The following is a 16,006-nucleotide window of genomic DNA, read 5'->3' as shown; positions in this document are numbered from 1 at the left end:
AACACAGGTGAAACACAGGTGAAACGCAGGTGAAACACAGGTGAAACACAGGTGAAACGCTGCGTTCGTTTGTTGTGTTTGGTGCAGACGGCTGCTTACTTATGATCCACCACGGTGACTCTGGACGCTGGGATCCCCAAAACGGCACAGCTGCTCACAAGCTCTTGTTTACGCCGAGCTCCTTGATTGTAGTAGTTTCCTGGACAATATTTAGACGACAAGTTGGGTTTTAGATTTTGTAACAAAAGGAAAAAATCTATAAACAGGTCTGAATTCTCTGTAAGTGCAATCAAAAACATTCAAAATTATTTTTTTGGCTGTTTAATCATCTGTTCCTTATTGCAAAGCTGAAAGAGCGTATCATATTTTTCATAATAATAATAATCATAATTTAAAAAAGATATGACTTATATTGTGCTTTTCGAGGTACTCAAAAACGCTTTGCATTTTGTTTATAGCATCTTTGAGAACTTAGAAAAACGCTGTCTATTATTCTAATTATTATTATTATTATTACTATTTAAAATATAAAACGTTCTTTAGCTGTGTAATAAAAGTCGGATCTAAATAAAACACACACAGATGTTTTAATCATGTTTTTTTATTTTTACGGTGCCTTTACTGTGTATTAAGATTAAATTTGTTATCGAACGCATCTATGTAACTCAACATTGATCATGAATAAAAACGCCTTTAATTCTCCCCAGAAACGCTCCTCCATCGTTACCTGGTACGCTGCTGCTGCCGAGGACAAGAGCAGACTGCAGCGTCCCTCCGAGACCTGTGTCTACTGCAGTGCGTTTTGGTTTGGGGGGGACGCATGTTGACAAGGACACATTTGTACGCCTGCCCCCCCGTTCACTAACTTTTTGAGTCCCTCCCATCTGAGGTTGTGGGTCCAAAACTTCACACCACAAAAGACGTTTGACCCCATCAACAAGGTCCGAGGTCCCCACTGAGCCGTCCCTGAAGACATCTGTCTCCACGCCACATCAGAGGTCTTCAACCATTTTCAGGCCAAAGACCGCTCAGCGGGCAGAGACACAGAGCGGCCCCCCGTACAGGGACACGAAACCTGCTTTGCTTGGGGGCCACTTTTGCTAAACAGCAGGAGGCCAGGGGCCGGTCGCAGCAGCCCCGGGCGTGTTTCCCGGATTTAAGAACATTTCTAGGAATTTTGGCAGTTTTCTAGGATTTTAGCGCATTTCTATAACTTTAGTGCATTTCTAGGATTTTGGGACATTTCCAGGATTACAAGTAAAAGTACCCAAAGCAGAAAAATCTTAATTCTCAAATTATAAACAAATAGACCCCTCCCCCAACAAAACTCATTATTATAGAAAAAAAAAATCAAAATGACAAAAAATAAAATATAACCAAAAATGTACAATTAGAAAAAAAAGGGAAAAAGGCTTTAAAATGTTCATAAAATAGTTGGCATTACATTTTCTGTAAATCAACTGATTGATTAATCAACTAATCATTTTAGTTGTACTTGTATAAATGTTGGTAATTTATTTTGAACAAAAAATTGTTTTTTAAAAAACTTTTTACAATAGAAAAAAAAACAACTCCCGAAATCAAAATGATAAAAAATAGAAAAATAACTAAACTTCCAAATTATTGAACTGTTTTTGAAAATTATTGAAAAGTTGTTGAAAAAAAACATGATATCATAAATTGTTCATCAAAATAATTTAATTTTCTGTTAATTCATGATTGATTAATCAACTAATCATTTTAGCTGTACTTTAATAAACTTTGGTAATTTATTTTTTAACAAAAACCCTTATTTTATAAACCTTTTAAGACAGAAAAAACAACCCCCAAAATCAGAATTATAAAGAAAAATATCTAAGATTCCAAATTATTGAAAAGAAATTATTGAAAAAAAAATCATAATATCATAAAATGTTCAAGAATTGACTGATTGATTAATCAACTACTCATTTCAGCTGTACTTATATAAAAGTCGTTTTTTATTTAAAATAAATAAGTACATAAAAAAGAAATAAAATAAGTCTTTGAAATGTTCAAAGTAATTTGCAGTTAATTTTCTGTGAAAAATAATTTTAGCTGTACTTGCATATGCTGTTTGTTGATTTATTTAATAACATAACACCATATTTTATAGACTTTTTGATGTTTTTTTACGCAGAAATCTTAATTTATAAAGTTATTAAATATTTCAGATAAATGCAGTGAAGTGAAAGTAAAATATCTCCCTCTGTGATGTCGTGAAGTAAAAGTATAAAGTCCTGTGACAAGAAAACACTCAAAAAAGTACCTTAAATTCATACTTAAGTGCAGCACTCGAGTAGATGTACTTCGTTACTTTTCATTACTGCATGTAACAGCCACCTCACGCCCCTCCTCTGATAAATAACGAACAGTCCCTAACTGAAGCGGTTTTAAATGTTAAGTAATAAATATCGATCTGTACCTTCAGATAAACACAGCAAATGAACGCTGAAGTTTAATTCGACCAGTCGAAGAATCGTCGGCGCGAAAAACATACATTCATCATCCGGATGTGCTGTCACAATAAGAGCTCTGATCTCTGCTCCGTCTGCGGCTCCGTTCATCAGATGTCTCACAGATTTCTCCAAACTTCGTCGATGTCGACGGAAAATACATTTTATCCAAATCAGATAACAAAAAACTACGCAGACAACCACATAAACACTCATTATTTTGACCGTGCCCGTAAACAATCCGTGTGAACACAAAAGTCTGGCATGCAAATGGTTCCAGGTGTTTAAAAAAAGCAGTCTGTCTAATACGTGTGACGTTATTATGAAGTTTTATAAAAAAAAATTAAATAATTTCATGACTAAATTCAACAAAAAAAAAAGCTTTTACAAACATAATAGTGTGTTTAACTCACGTCTAGATTTTTCCTCATTTAATTTGCGTTTAAAAATTTAACGATAAAAAGGTGAACATGATTAAAAAATCATTTTATGGCGTATTTTATTGTAGATGAGTTTGAAAACGTTAAAAAAAGTTTTGAAAATGCAATTTGTATTTATTTATTTATTTTTTAACTGAAAATGTACAAACAGCAGGAACGTTACCGTGTTCGAGCGGAGCGATTTAGCCGTGACACTGCATTGTCCTTACAGGTATATAAAAATCGAAATAGAAAATATTAATGTTTATAAAATAACAAAGACAAAAAAGTCAGCTTAGTTTACAAATTTGTGTAGTTTGGGTTTTATTTTACACTCATTGTAGTTTAGATGTGCTAACAGTGCGCTGTGGATTCAACCGAGTGGAGGTAATATGTGTCCTCCTTTCAGGACATCGACCGACAAATGCGGCGCAGCCTTCAGTCTGCCCAGTCGTCCACAGCTCACAAACCCGCGGATTTACAATCAACAATAGACACATATTTCCACCCGGGGAAACGTTTCTGTGCCGTCGATACATTTTCCAAACATGAGGTGAGTAGAAAATGCCACCACGCAGCTGAGCAACACGTCTAATTAGCACGCAATTTAAGCGCCCCCCGGTCTACGCTGAAAATCTGCCTTGCAAGATGGCGACGTGGTTGAGAATTCAAAGGTGAAATACAGGCTAAGCTAGCGACAACAACAACATTCTAAAACGCGTTTTTCACGCATTTAAGTGCTAAAAGTGGCGTTTAGTTTGAGGGACAAGTGTGTTAGTGCTGGTATTTTTGGTGCATTTCCGGAAAAGGCGCTCTGTTGTGGAAATAGACCCATCCCCCCGAGATAAGCTATAAATCCAATTGCGTTTAAATGTTGATAAAAGACAACAATAACAACAGTCAGCAGCTGTATTTCTCTCTGTGAGGTCGTCAGTGAGGCGATGCAGCTAACTGTGGCTGCCTGGTTTGCATGGAGGCCATTGGAAATGCTTTCTAAAATTACCTGGCATAATAAAAGTTAACTGTTTAATATGTTTTATAATCTTAAAGTGTATGTTTTTACTCTCAAGATGCCTTAAATCAGTGTTATTTTGTCCTTATTTTGAGCTCAAGTGACCCCTCATCAGCACCACTTGTTATATGCAAAATATGTTATTTTAAATGGCCTTAAAATTATATTGAACACCATATTTGTTTTTGTTTTTATTATTTTCTATCAGTACATGTCCACTTTGCATGTGTACTACAGACACTTAAAGTGTAGGAAGCTGCATCAATAATTCAGCTACTTTTAGCTCTGTTTTGCATTATTTGCATATTTTATGACTAGTTTTATGATCTTAATATAGCATGTCGTGCTCAGGTGTTACAGCAGTTTTTTTTTTAAAAAACCCAATAATATCAGCAGGTTATCGGTATCAGCAGATATTGGCTTTAAAATAAAATATTGGAATCGGTCAACATGTAGATTTCTGCTTATATGGCAAACTGATATTTCTAAATCTATTAATTTTTCTGGACAAAGTAAACATACACTAAACATCAAGCCTGTGTTGAAGTATTTTTTAAATTTTGTTTGCATTAATGTGATAAATGGTTTCTATAATTAACCTGAAATCGTGAAACAATGAAAGCTGGCCGCTATATATGCCTTAAATTAGTGTTTCTCAACCTTATTTTGTCCCCTATAGTTCATCGGAGGAGAAGTGACCGCTTATCAACACCACTTGTCATGTCCAAATATGTCCATTAAAATGGCCTTTAAAGTAGCACCATTACAAGCAACATCAGTACAACAGTTTTTGTTTCCTGTTTCACTGATTATGAGCAATACTGAGCCATAGATATTTGGTCATCACCTCAGAGTATAATACAAGTTCCTAGTTTTTCAAAGTTTGAATATTATTTATTGTCTATTAATTATATTTGTTATGCAATGTGCAGTGAAAGAAGAAATGACCCACAAATTTGCAAGAAAAAAGAAAATAACCTGAAAAATTAGTAACAGATAACAAAATAAAAACAAACAAACAAAAAAATTGTGAAAAAAAGGGAAATGACCTTGAAAAAGTTCCTGAAAAATTATAATAACTTTGTCACGTGTAATTTGTAATAATATAATGATAATTCTGAATATAGTTAGTATCCCTACCTTTTTCCCCCTAACTTAAAAAAATCAGGTAATTTCTTGCAATTTGTTCAACATTTCCTTTCAAATTGCTCATCACCTTTTTTCCCATATTTTTGAAAGAAATTGAACCAATTTTCTGAAAGTTTAAAGGTTTAAATACTCGTTAAGGCGTCTGAAACTCACAAGAAAAGTGATCCAGGTTTCAAAAGGCTGAATCGACTTTAGAGAAACAGAACAGTAAAAGTATAAATTATGGTTGTAATATTTTGAAGCAGCTGTAGTGCTCTCTTTTAGAGTTTCTCTTTGGTTGTTTCACTTGCTCCTCACATTTTGACAACTTGCTTCGAGCTGAATTATTGTCCCTTAATTTGGATAAAAGCCAAAAGTTGCTGCTGAAAATGAGACTGAGCCTCATGCACATCTGAGAACCGGATTCATGACCTGTCTGGTGTTGGCTTTTATGTAGAAAACATGTGACATTACAACATTTTCTATGTTTAATATTTACAAAAGTATAAAAAAGTTGTGCCATTTTAAGTTGGTTATGGTACAAACAGTGCTTTTTAGTTTATTGTAAAAATAAATAAATAAAAATCCACCAGGCGAAGTCAATGCAGCTTTTTTTTTACAAGTCACTACGTCAAGATGCTGATGATATTTTTAGTATCATTTCTGAAACTGTGAAAGTGGATCTCAAATTATGGGACCCACCAAACTGTGTGGCCTGCGGATTGAAATAAAATAACAGCTTCCCGCCCTGGTTACGGTGGCGATGGTTGTAGCTTTTCCATCCCTGAAGTTAGCATCATAATGTTTTGGCGTGGTGGCCGCGCTGTAAATCTGGCAGACTGAGAATATAACTGCTGCAGCCAGCAGGACACAGATTCATATTTTAAATCTCAGTGATGAAAAAACTCTTCCTGTGTGTGTTTGGTGGCATGTTTCCCAAAAATAATCAGTACAAAAACAAAATATATTTGTCTGTTTGGCTGAGAAGTACTGCATGACCATGCTTGTTTGTATATAACTTAACTGAATTAGGCCAACACGAACGGCACCTGGTGGCTCAGTGGATCCCCATATACAGAGGTTGTGTCCTTGCTGCAGCAGCCGCGGGTTCGATTCCAGGCTCGACCCTTTGCTTCATGTTGCCTCCTCTCTCTCGCCCCCTTTCACGCTCAAACTGTCCTGTCCATTAAAGGTAATAAAAGCCCAAAATAACCACAAAAAATACAGGGCAGCTGGCGGCTCAGTGGATAGGGCGGGTGTCCCATGTACAGAGGCTGTGTCCTCGTTGCAGCGGCCGTGGGTTCGATTCCAGCCTTGGCCCTTTGCTTCACGTCGCCCCCTCTCCCCCTCTCCCTCTCACACTTGTGCTGTCCTATCAATTAAAGGCAAAAATGCCCCAAATATCTTTTAAAAAAACTCTGTTGGAGGCTGTCTAGCATGTAAACTCTGGCGTGCAGATACCGTTAGTCTCGCAGGAGCGCTCATACGTGAACACGGCTCCCTGACTAGGAGCTACAGGCTACAATGAGGCTAAAAACATGATGATAGTAACGTTTTTCAAAACAAGCTGGCATATCTGGGCTTCAGGTGAGACATTTTGTGGTTTTAATATCTATTTTTTTAACGTTTTGAACCCTTTTCCCTGTTAAACTCCGGCACTGTTTGTCGATGATAACATTTTACCCAACTTTCCATCAGCATGAGGGTGTTAATAACCAAATCTCTATTTTTGGGTGACTATCCCTTTAAGGTATGATAAGGTTCAGGTCGCTCAAACTGCTCAGTTAAGGTTGAGAAAGAACTGAATGTTTTATGGTCAGAGGGGATTTAAAATGTCTCTTTTTGACGATGCAGCCAAATCTGAACAAGCCTCATTTTTTAGCCAGTTTGAGCCTAATAATTTTACAACAGCAGTGAAGAAAGAGAAAAAAATCCAGGCTGATAACAAATTCAGCAGTCAAATTACTCTGTTTTTGAAGAAAAGGCCGCTGTTCTTTCCACCCACAGAAATACTGTTTTGGTGTTTTCCAGAGCTGCAGCTGCACAGCCCAAAGGTTGTTTTTAAAGTACCAGTTGTTCCAAGATCATCCTTGCACTTTTGGTTTTTAAGCCTTGACTTAGATTTCCGCCCCCGCAAGGTGAAGTTATAGCAAAGAGCGGTGTATTTTGGATTTGATTCTAACCTTAAACTGGCAATGAGAGGCGATACCAGCAGGGCCGAAACTCACCTGCATGAAAACGCATACGCATACTGGACTGCTCTGACTTAATCGGTCGAAGAAGACTTTTAGAGGACTTAAATCGGACAGAAGACTAAAATCTGACTCCCGAAAGACAGTGTGAGTTTTTAGTAACACACTATCAGATTTTGCAAAGACTGGGGATCTTGCAGGGTCAGTTTTTGCAAGATTACAACCAGATTCCTTTTAATATTTATTACCCATGCGGCTCCAGGTGGAAAATATTATTAAACCAAACTCCCTTTTAAGAAATAAGACTTAATAACAAATTCCTCATGTCTGCAGAAACGCACAACTCTAGAAACACAAGAAAAAAAGGCGTCACATGTCACAAGTATTCCTGTTAATTCGGCATAAATACAATCCATAAATATTTGTGTACAGACTTAACTTTTTGGATTTTGTCGCCTCGACTCGCTGCCAGCTTCCTTTGGTTGGAACTGAGAACTGAGACTTGTTTTTCTGTCTGTCAGGTTCGCTGCTTCCTGTTTGGTGCTGGAGAGAGTGCAGCTATTGGTTGTTGGATGTTCACATTATCGAACTCTTCTTGCATTAACCAAAATTCAAAATAAAAACTCAAATAATATAAATCATGGGGCTGGGCAATATATCAATATTATATGGATACTGTGATATGAGACGACATATCATCTCAGCTTTTGGATGTCGTAATATCTTAAATATCGTCTTTTCCTGGTTGTAAAAGCTGTGTTACGGTAAAGTGACGTCATTTTCTGAATTTATTAGATTGCTCTAGCTGTTATATTATTTTCCTTTACTGGGGCTGGAGCAGTTTTTTAAGGAAAAGAGAGAAAGAGTCACTGGTTACAGCTTCTTAGATTTGATTATTTTCTGTTTTTTACTGATAATCTTTGGATTTTGACAAAACAAGACATTTGAGGATGTAATCTTGAGCTTTAGGAAACACCAGTTGACATTTTTTCACCATGTTCTGACTTTTTAAAACTAAAAAACGTATTTATTAATCAAGAAATTAAACAACAGGTTGAAATCTTTACCCACCGAGTCATTATATTAACATTACTGATTATTTAAGTCTCATTGAGTAAATATTTTGTAAAGACACCGACGGTCAGCCCTACAATATTATAGCAATGTTGATATTGAGGCATTTGGCGAAAATTATGATACATGACTTTCTCTACCTCACCCAGCCCTAATTATACATGTTTGATTGTATCTGAATGTCAAAATGAGAAAAGAAAACAACATAAAACAGCTTATAGTTTTACACCAAATAATACTGTTCACAGGAACAAAACTTATGATTTCCTTTTTTCTTTGTAAAGTGTCTTTGAGTTCCCTGAAAAGCGCTCTAGAAATAAAATGTATTATTATTATTATTATTATTTAAACAAAACAAAATTTGTCCTAAAATCCCCAAAACAGCTTAAAATGCTAGAAATGCTCTAAAATCCTGGAAACTTTCCAATATCCTGGAAATGTCCTTAAATCATAGAAACATCCTAATATCCTGGAAACGTACGAAAATACTAGAAATGTGCTAAAATCCCCAAATTGTCCTAAAATGCTTGAAAGGTCATAAAATGACGCTGCACATCTCCAGGATGTGTTGTTTTTATTAATAATGGGTTTTATTATATTTTCCATTGTGCATCCAATTTTTATCCTTGTTTTGATCTTTTTTATAAAGTGGGTTTTATCCATTAGAAGATTCATTCTGTACATTATTTTGTTTTTACATGCAGGTTTTATTATGTCTTTTTGTCCTCTATATGTTTTGATGTAAAGCACTTGATTAATTTAATTTTTATTTTTTTTCGTGTAAAGCATGTTGGGTTGCATTTCTTGTATAAAAGGTGCTACACAAATAGTTTACTATTATTATTATTAAAATCCAAAAGCGTCTTAAAACCCTTAAAAGGTCTAAAAAGTCCCAGAAACATTTATGGGGCTGCTGCGACTGGCCCCCGGCCTCCTGTCATTTTGCCCCCAAACAAAGCGTGTTGAGTAACCCTCGTCTAATGTCTAACATCTTTCTTTTTTAATAAAACAGAGGTTATGTTTCTGTCTTGGTGCAGGTGGTTTGTGTCTCCAAACATGGTCTAGCTCAAATCTCTGAAGCAGCAGCAGCAGTCCGCTAGCACTGAGCCAGGATGTCCAGCAGCTCGGGCTACCCCCCGAGCCAGGGGAGCTTCAGCAGCGAGCAGAGCCGGTACCCGCCTCATTCTGTCCAGTACACCTTCACCGGCGCACGCCACCAACAGGTACAAACCTTCGCCCTGCTCTGTTGTATGTGAGCTAACAGCTGTGTGTGTCAGAACTGTGTCGGCGCTCTCGGCGCTCTCGGCGCTCTGGGCGCTCTGGGCGCTCTGGGCGCTGACGTGTTGATTTTACTCTGCGGCACAGAAGTTAATATTTAAATCTGTGAGCAATAATGATGCTGTTTTCTTAAAGGTACAGAGTAAATTACAGCAAAAGTAGTGCTTCTTGGATCCTGTGATCTTGTTTTATTTTTTAGCTGCTGAGTGCAGGGTGTGACCTGAGACTATAAGGATTCAAAACTATTTTAGGCTCGGGCGGTATGTAATATTCATACCTTTATACCTTCCTGAAATTTGAATGTGGTACGCAGTATATGGCGGTAAAAGTGTGCAGCGCTAACACCCCAACGCCTGGAGTGGAGCGTGCTTCTTCAAATCAGGCTATTGAAAAATAAATATTATACTTTAATATTATTTCAGCTTTCGCTGAGGTGATTTTTTAACCAACATCAGTCCTAATCATGAATATCAAAAATTCATTTATTTTCAGAATTTCAACCCTTAAAATGCCAGGTTTTTATCATGATGCAACTATGTTTATTGATGAAGAAAACACAAAAAAATAATTCTCTCTAGTAGATATTTTAATTATCACAGCTTAGGATATGTCAATCATTAGCAACAACATTGATTTTTATGTATTATTATTTCTGCACAGGGTTAAATACTCAGACTGCTCTGCACACAACATACGCTTTTTCTTCATCAATAAACAAAGTTGCCACAATCAGGCTATAAAAATATTATAAATATGATATTATCATAATAGAAATAATACAAGTCCTGTTTTTCTGCTCTGATGGCTGTGGGATCAAAAATGTCAGTTTGAATGGGTTTCAATGGAGCATTTTTGACCTGAACAGTCTGAATGTAACTATTTAGTTTCCACAGTGTATTTTAGACTTATTGTAGGAGCTGAGCTGCAAATTCACTGATTACACTCAAATACACAATCTGGACTACATTTAGGACACATGCATGAACGCAGACAAAATTATTTAAAAAATGAAAAATGAAAAGAGAATAAAATATGCCAAACAGTCAACAAAATAACAAAAATAACCTTTTTTTGCCAGATTAATACATGATTAATATGAAAAAATATCGTTCAGTTTAGTAATAATTGTGCAGCTCTATAAGGTTCGTGTTTATATGCAGCTCACTTTTTTTTTCGCACGTTAATTTGACTGTCATGAATTTTGGACGGTGTCTGTCCGCCGTTTTGGATGACACACTTCTCAGAAGCTTCCTTTCACAGAAAACTGTCAAAGGTACATTTCTGGACATTTGGATTGTTTGCTTAAATCCGGGACAAAACTGGAGTTATGAAATATTTCCTGTAACTGCACTGGCTTGTCTGGGGTTGTTTGGTCACGCTGAGCTGATAACATTTACGTGTTTTTTACCTGATGGCTTTTTTGATAAAAGCTTAAAATCAGTTTTCTTGACATCGACAAAATTAATGTGGAGCAGTACTTCAAATCTCCTGCTGCACAGATAAACGTGTTAATCTTGTTATTTTAACAGCGGGGGATCAGCATTCTTCATTAGTTTTTAATATTTAGCATTTAGACCTCCAGTTGTGCTGTTTCAGTGTGTTAAACTCGGAGCCGCAGTTGTCGAGCGTTAAAGTGTCCACAGAGTTCATTTAGGAACTTTGCCTTTATTAGGCTGAATACAGCTGAGAGCTGACAGGAAACGAGGCGGGTGAGAGGGGGGCCGACGTGCAACAAAGGTCTCCGGCCGGACACGGGACGTTGCAATTAAATGTTGAGTGAGTGCATTAAATCCCGAGGCCACCAGGGCGCCCCTCAGACAGCTTTTAGCAGCAGCACGCTTCATAACCAGTGCAGAACAAATGTGCAAAAAGTGATGCTTCAGGTCAAAGTTGCATGAATGGATCAGCCGGTGTAGACGGCCGTATTGATTAAAACTGAAGCGCATCTGTTGCATAAGCTGGTTATGTCGCTGGTGTAGACAGGACTTTGCCTCTCTGTCAACATGGCTTCACTGCTGCATCTGTGGACTGTTGCTTTGTTATAGTTTTGCATGTTTTTGTCTTTTCTGATCAGCAGACCTGTCTGTTACTTAACATCAGGGTGTTTTAGAATAGAGGCCAGACTAGATAATCAAAATTTTTACATGATGTAAGAAAAAGTCGAATTATCGTGTTAGCCCGACTAAAACTGGACTTTCAAAATACATGTAAACATGTTGATTATAATAATTTCTCACCCAGATGATGCGATTAGAAGTCCAGTTATCCCGTCACGTAAACACCTCAGTCAGACTTAAACTGGACGTGGTTTTCTGCGCGTGATCCAGGTTGCTGTGGCACCCTCCGAGGGACTGTTTGTCATTTATGAAGGGGGAAGGGGTGCTGCAAAACAGGTCAGACTTTTTTAAAAAGTTTAAGCACTGAAGGGGGACTTTTTTTTTTTAAAAAAAATGGCTTAGATGAGAGACATGCAACTTGAAAAGGAAGTATTTTATATTTATTTTACAAAGAAAATATGGGATATAAATTAACCCCCCCGCCTCTGATAAATAAAGTAAAGTCCCACAACACCGACACAGAAACTAAACGATGTCCTGCTGTGGACGAGGCTGCAGAAAAACAGATTTTAGCTTCCTAAAAATATCAGTACCAGTTTCAGTGTACATTATATTTGAATATTGTCTTTATCTTCCATAACAGCTGATGGAGGCAGCGGTAGAGCATCAGAGCGCGGCGCACTTCCCGGGGATATTTGGCAAATTTCTGTAATCGATGATGTTGATTACATCAGTGAATCGCCCTACAAATGACACAGACGCAACTGTTTCATCTTTAAGTAGAAAAATATTCAACTTTCCCGCGCTCCTGGGAGCGGCAGCCCTCGGCAGACTTAATGCTTTTTTTTCCGTGGCCACGTCTGCTACGTTACAGGAAATATCTGGTGTTAGGGGACTGTTAGTTTGTTTGTTCACGGCCTGTTTATGAAAACACGTTAGTTTTTGCCTACATAGCTCCATTTGGTGCATTTCTGCAAACTATTATTGTCGTTTCATTGTGAGGTAAAGAAGAAACAACCCAGAAATGTATAATAATTCTGTAACAACATTTTGTAATTTGTGATTATGACAGTCGTAGGGGTGCCCAGTAGCTCAGTTGTTGGAGAGTGTGCAGAGGCTACGTCCTCACTGCGGCAGCCGTGGGTTCGATTCCTGCCTCTGCCCTTTTGCTGCGTCATCCCGTCTCTCTACCCCTTTCATGCTTAAGCTGTCCTGTCAAATAAAGGCAAAAAGCCCAAAATACAGTCCTTAAAAAAAATTTAAATATAGTTTTCTCTAGACATTTTCCCTTTGCTTTTTTTAAAGAAAAAAAAATCAAAATCTACAAATTTCTCTCAACTTGTGGAATTATTTCTTTGTTTCCTAAGTTTTTAAAAGAAATCACACCGATTTGCTCTGTGTTCAAAAGCTCAAATTCTTGTAAAAGGCGTCTAAAAGCACCGCAAGAGAAGTGATGCCACTCCAGGTTTCAAAGGGTTAATTGTTTGTACCTCTTATTTTCAGGATTTCACCGTCCCAGACTATCGGACTCACATGCAGGATCCACAAGGTCGGAGAAGACCGTCTCTACTGTCTGAATTTCACCCAGGAACTGAACGGTGAGGCCTCACTTTGTATTATTTAATATTATTTGACATTAGCGTCTGTTATATGTAATCCGTTTTCTCGTTGCCCTTCTCGTCTGCTCGCCATATCGGCAGAAATGAGGCCGATATTTATTTTTTTAAGTCAGTATGTGCCGGTACGTTTGATTTTGGCATCAGCCGTTACTGACAAATACTCTAAAAGTTTGTCGATTCTCCTGTTGGACTTTTTTTTTCCGTTTTACATTCGTAGGCTCAGTTGGACACTCGATAGTAAGGCGCTGGAAGGGAAAAGTCTTTAAATGTTCGGTCCCTTTGGACATTTTCACACTGAGCTCCTTCAGGTAATGTCTGTATAAGTTCGGGACTGTGTCATGTTTTTCCTTTTTCGCCCCCTCAGGAACGCCATGGATGTCCCCAGATCGCAGTTTGGGAATCATACATCCGGACAACCAGATACAGCCTCCAATCCGTCTGTAAAAATCTTGTTTACTTTTGTCCCCAGGCCTCCAGAGAGACGCCATGGTTACGAGCAGCAGTTTCACTCCATGTCATCGCAGCAGGAGCACGAGGCCTTGGAGGCGAAACGCCCTCGCATGGAGACGGTCCCCGAGGCCCACATCACCCGAACGCCTCCCACCGCGGGGGGCATCCTCCCGCCACTCACCCACACAGTGCAGGACAGTCTGAGAGCCACTGTGGAGGTCAAAAAGGTGGGCGCTGTTCCTCTATTTCTATAAATGTCCTCACAGAGACAAACTGGGACACATTCAGACTTTTCTTTGTGATTTATAATGTCAGTGTGTTTGTGTTTGCTGCTGTAAGACAGAGACATGTTAGACCGTTTGAGACGCCGCCTTGTAGATAAAAAGGTAAATTTCAGTGCACGTTTGTTTGGACGAACATTTTTGAAACGGAGCAGCTAATGTTGCTGTATGAAGTTAGCAAAGCGAGATGCCCGGCACGTGTTTCGTGTTTCCAAAATGCAGCTTTTGTTTACATATAACACGTGCTCTGTCTGTTTACCGCGAGTTTGTCAGAAAGCAAAACATTTTCAGACTGATGATTTATTCCCGAGTAAATACGGTGACACAGATTTTCAAAATAAAGGCGCATCTGAAAGAGGATGATATGGATCAATGTTTTTACTTTGCATCTGCATTTATTTTTATGATTGCTGACAAAATTAATTATTTAAAACTGCAGAGGAAGTGTCAGCATGGGAGTAACTTCTTCTTTTTAAACCCTCAGGGAGCTATGTGAATGTATTCATTTTTTATTTAAATTTTCACTTGATTCTATAAAAAAATTAAAGCAGGAAATTTGCTGTATATGAAAGTTTCAGTTCTGATTAAACATTTGCTAAAGGCTTTCAAGAAAAAAAGGTTATTGTTGTAGTTTGTTATGTTCCAAATTTTAAATATTGACAGAAAGATTTTTATTTTTTATTGTAAATGCAAATCGGTTCCAAATATCAGTTATTAGTCTCATTAACTGCTAATAATTGGTATGAAAAAACAATGTTGATTGACCCCTAACATTGCCCTAATAAATAAGGTAAATAAATAGGCAACCGCCATAAATTCAGGACTCACATAAGTGATAAAATAAATAATTGTTAAATAAAAAAACCCTAAAACGCTTCTCTATCACAGAGAGAAGGTAGACGGAGGACCTTTACAGCCTCACTGGCTGCGTTTTGCAGAATATGCCTGCAGGGATAAAAATCAAACATCCCGAGCTGCTTTTTCTTCTTCACAAACTCACTGAACCTTTGTGCTTTCGCCAGGAGTCTCAATTCACTGTCAAAGAGTCCCCGTCCCCCGGAGGACCTACGCTTCACATGGGGGACGAGCAGGACACCTCTCCCTCCAAACTGTCCAAGGAGGAGCTGATCCAGAGCATGGACCGCGTGGACCGAGAGATCGCTAAAGTGGAGCAGCAGATTTTCAAGCTGAAGAAGAAGCAGGTTGGTAGTGAAACCTTTTGTTTCTGCTCAAACACAATCGATGTTACGTAAGAAATCTTGGCACCAGCATCGGTGTCACTGGCTATTATGATTGAGCAATAAGCCACGATATGGGACCGAAGTGGTGTTAATTTTAGAACAGCGAAGACCAGTTGTTAAACCTCAAACATAACCGGCTTGTTGACGATATGAAATTACATGTAATTATAAACCACATGTAGAAGTAAATGTCTTGTAGTTGATTTTTTGGGGGATTGTATATTCTTTGACCGTTCAGTCTAGCTACAATTTAAATAGAAATATTGTAAAGACAAATGTAAAAAGATGTTCTCAGCTTAATTTGTAGCTGCTGTGATAGTTTTCCAGCTGTCTTTGTGCTCTCTGGCGTTAATGAAGGATGTAGCTGCTAAAGTAAAAATGAATTAATCGAATGAATGAATCGATAACACTGTTAATATGGTATTAAATGAACAAAAATAATCTATACATAAATGCGTGAATTAATTGATAAATATCACATAAACTGATATTAACGTTTTAATTTGCGCCTTCATTTATTTACTTTTGTATTAGATTACAGATTTATTTTGTTACTATTTATTTCTGACTTTCATTTATTAGGCATTGAAAGAAATGCATAGAGAAAAAAACACAGATAAATACACATACAAATAAAAAACAAATTAAAATGAATACAAATAAAAAACAAAAACAAATAAAAATATTTTAATTAAATTCTAAAGAAAGATTTTTAAAAATTAATAATTTTTAATATTATTTGGATTATCAAATAAAATAGGAAAGTATACAAACACAGACA

General features: G+C 37.3%; 1 pseudogene; it reads left to right on the top strand.

Moving 5' to 3' along the window:
• Positions 1 to 2,994: 2,994 nt before the first annotated feature.
• The window catches only part of LOC121952708, a 59,154-nt pseudogene continuing 46,142 nt past the window's right edge, over positions 2,995 to 16,006 (top strand).

Source organism: Plectropomus leopardus, chromosome 13, assembly GCF_008729295.1.
Source record: "Plectropomus leopardus isolate mb chromosome 13, YSFRI_Pleo_2.0, whole genome shotgun sequence".
Taxonomy (NCBI): domain Eukaryota; kingdom Metazoa; phylum Chordata; class Actinopteri; order Perciformes; family Serranidae; genus Plectropomus; species Plectropomus leopardus.
This window is presented reverse-complemented; position numbering and strand designations above follow the sequence as displayed.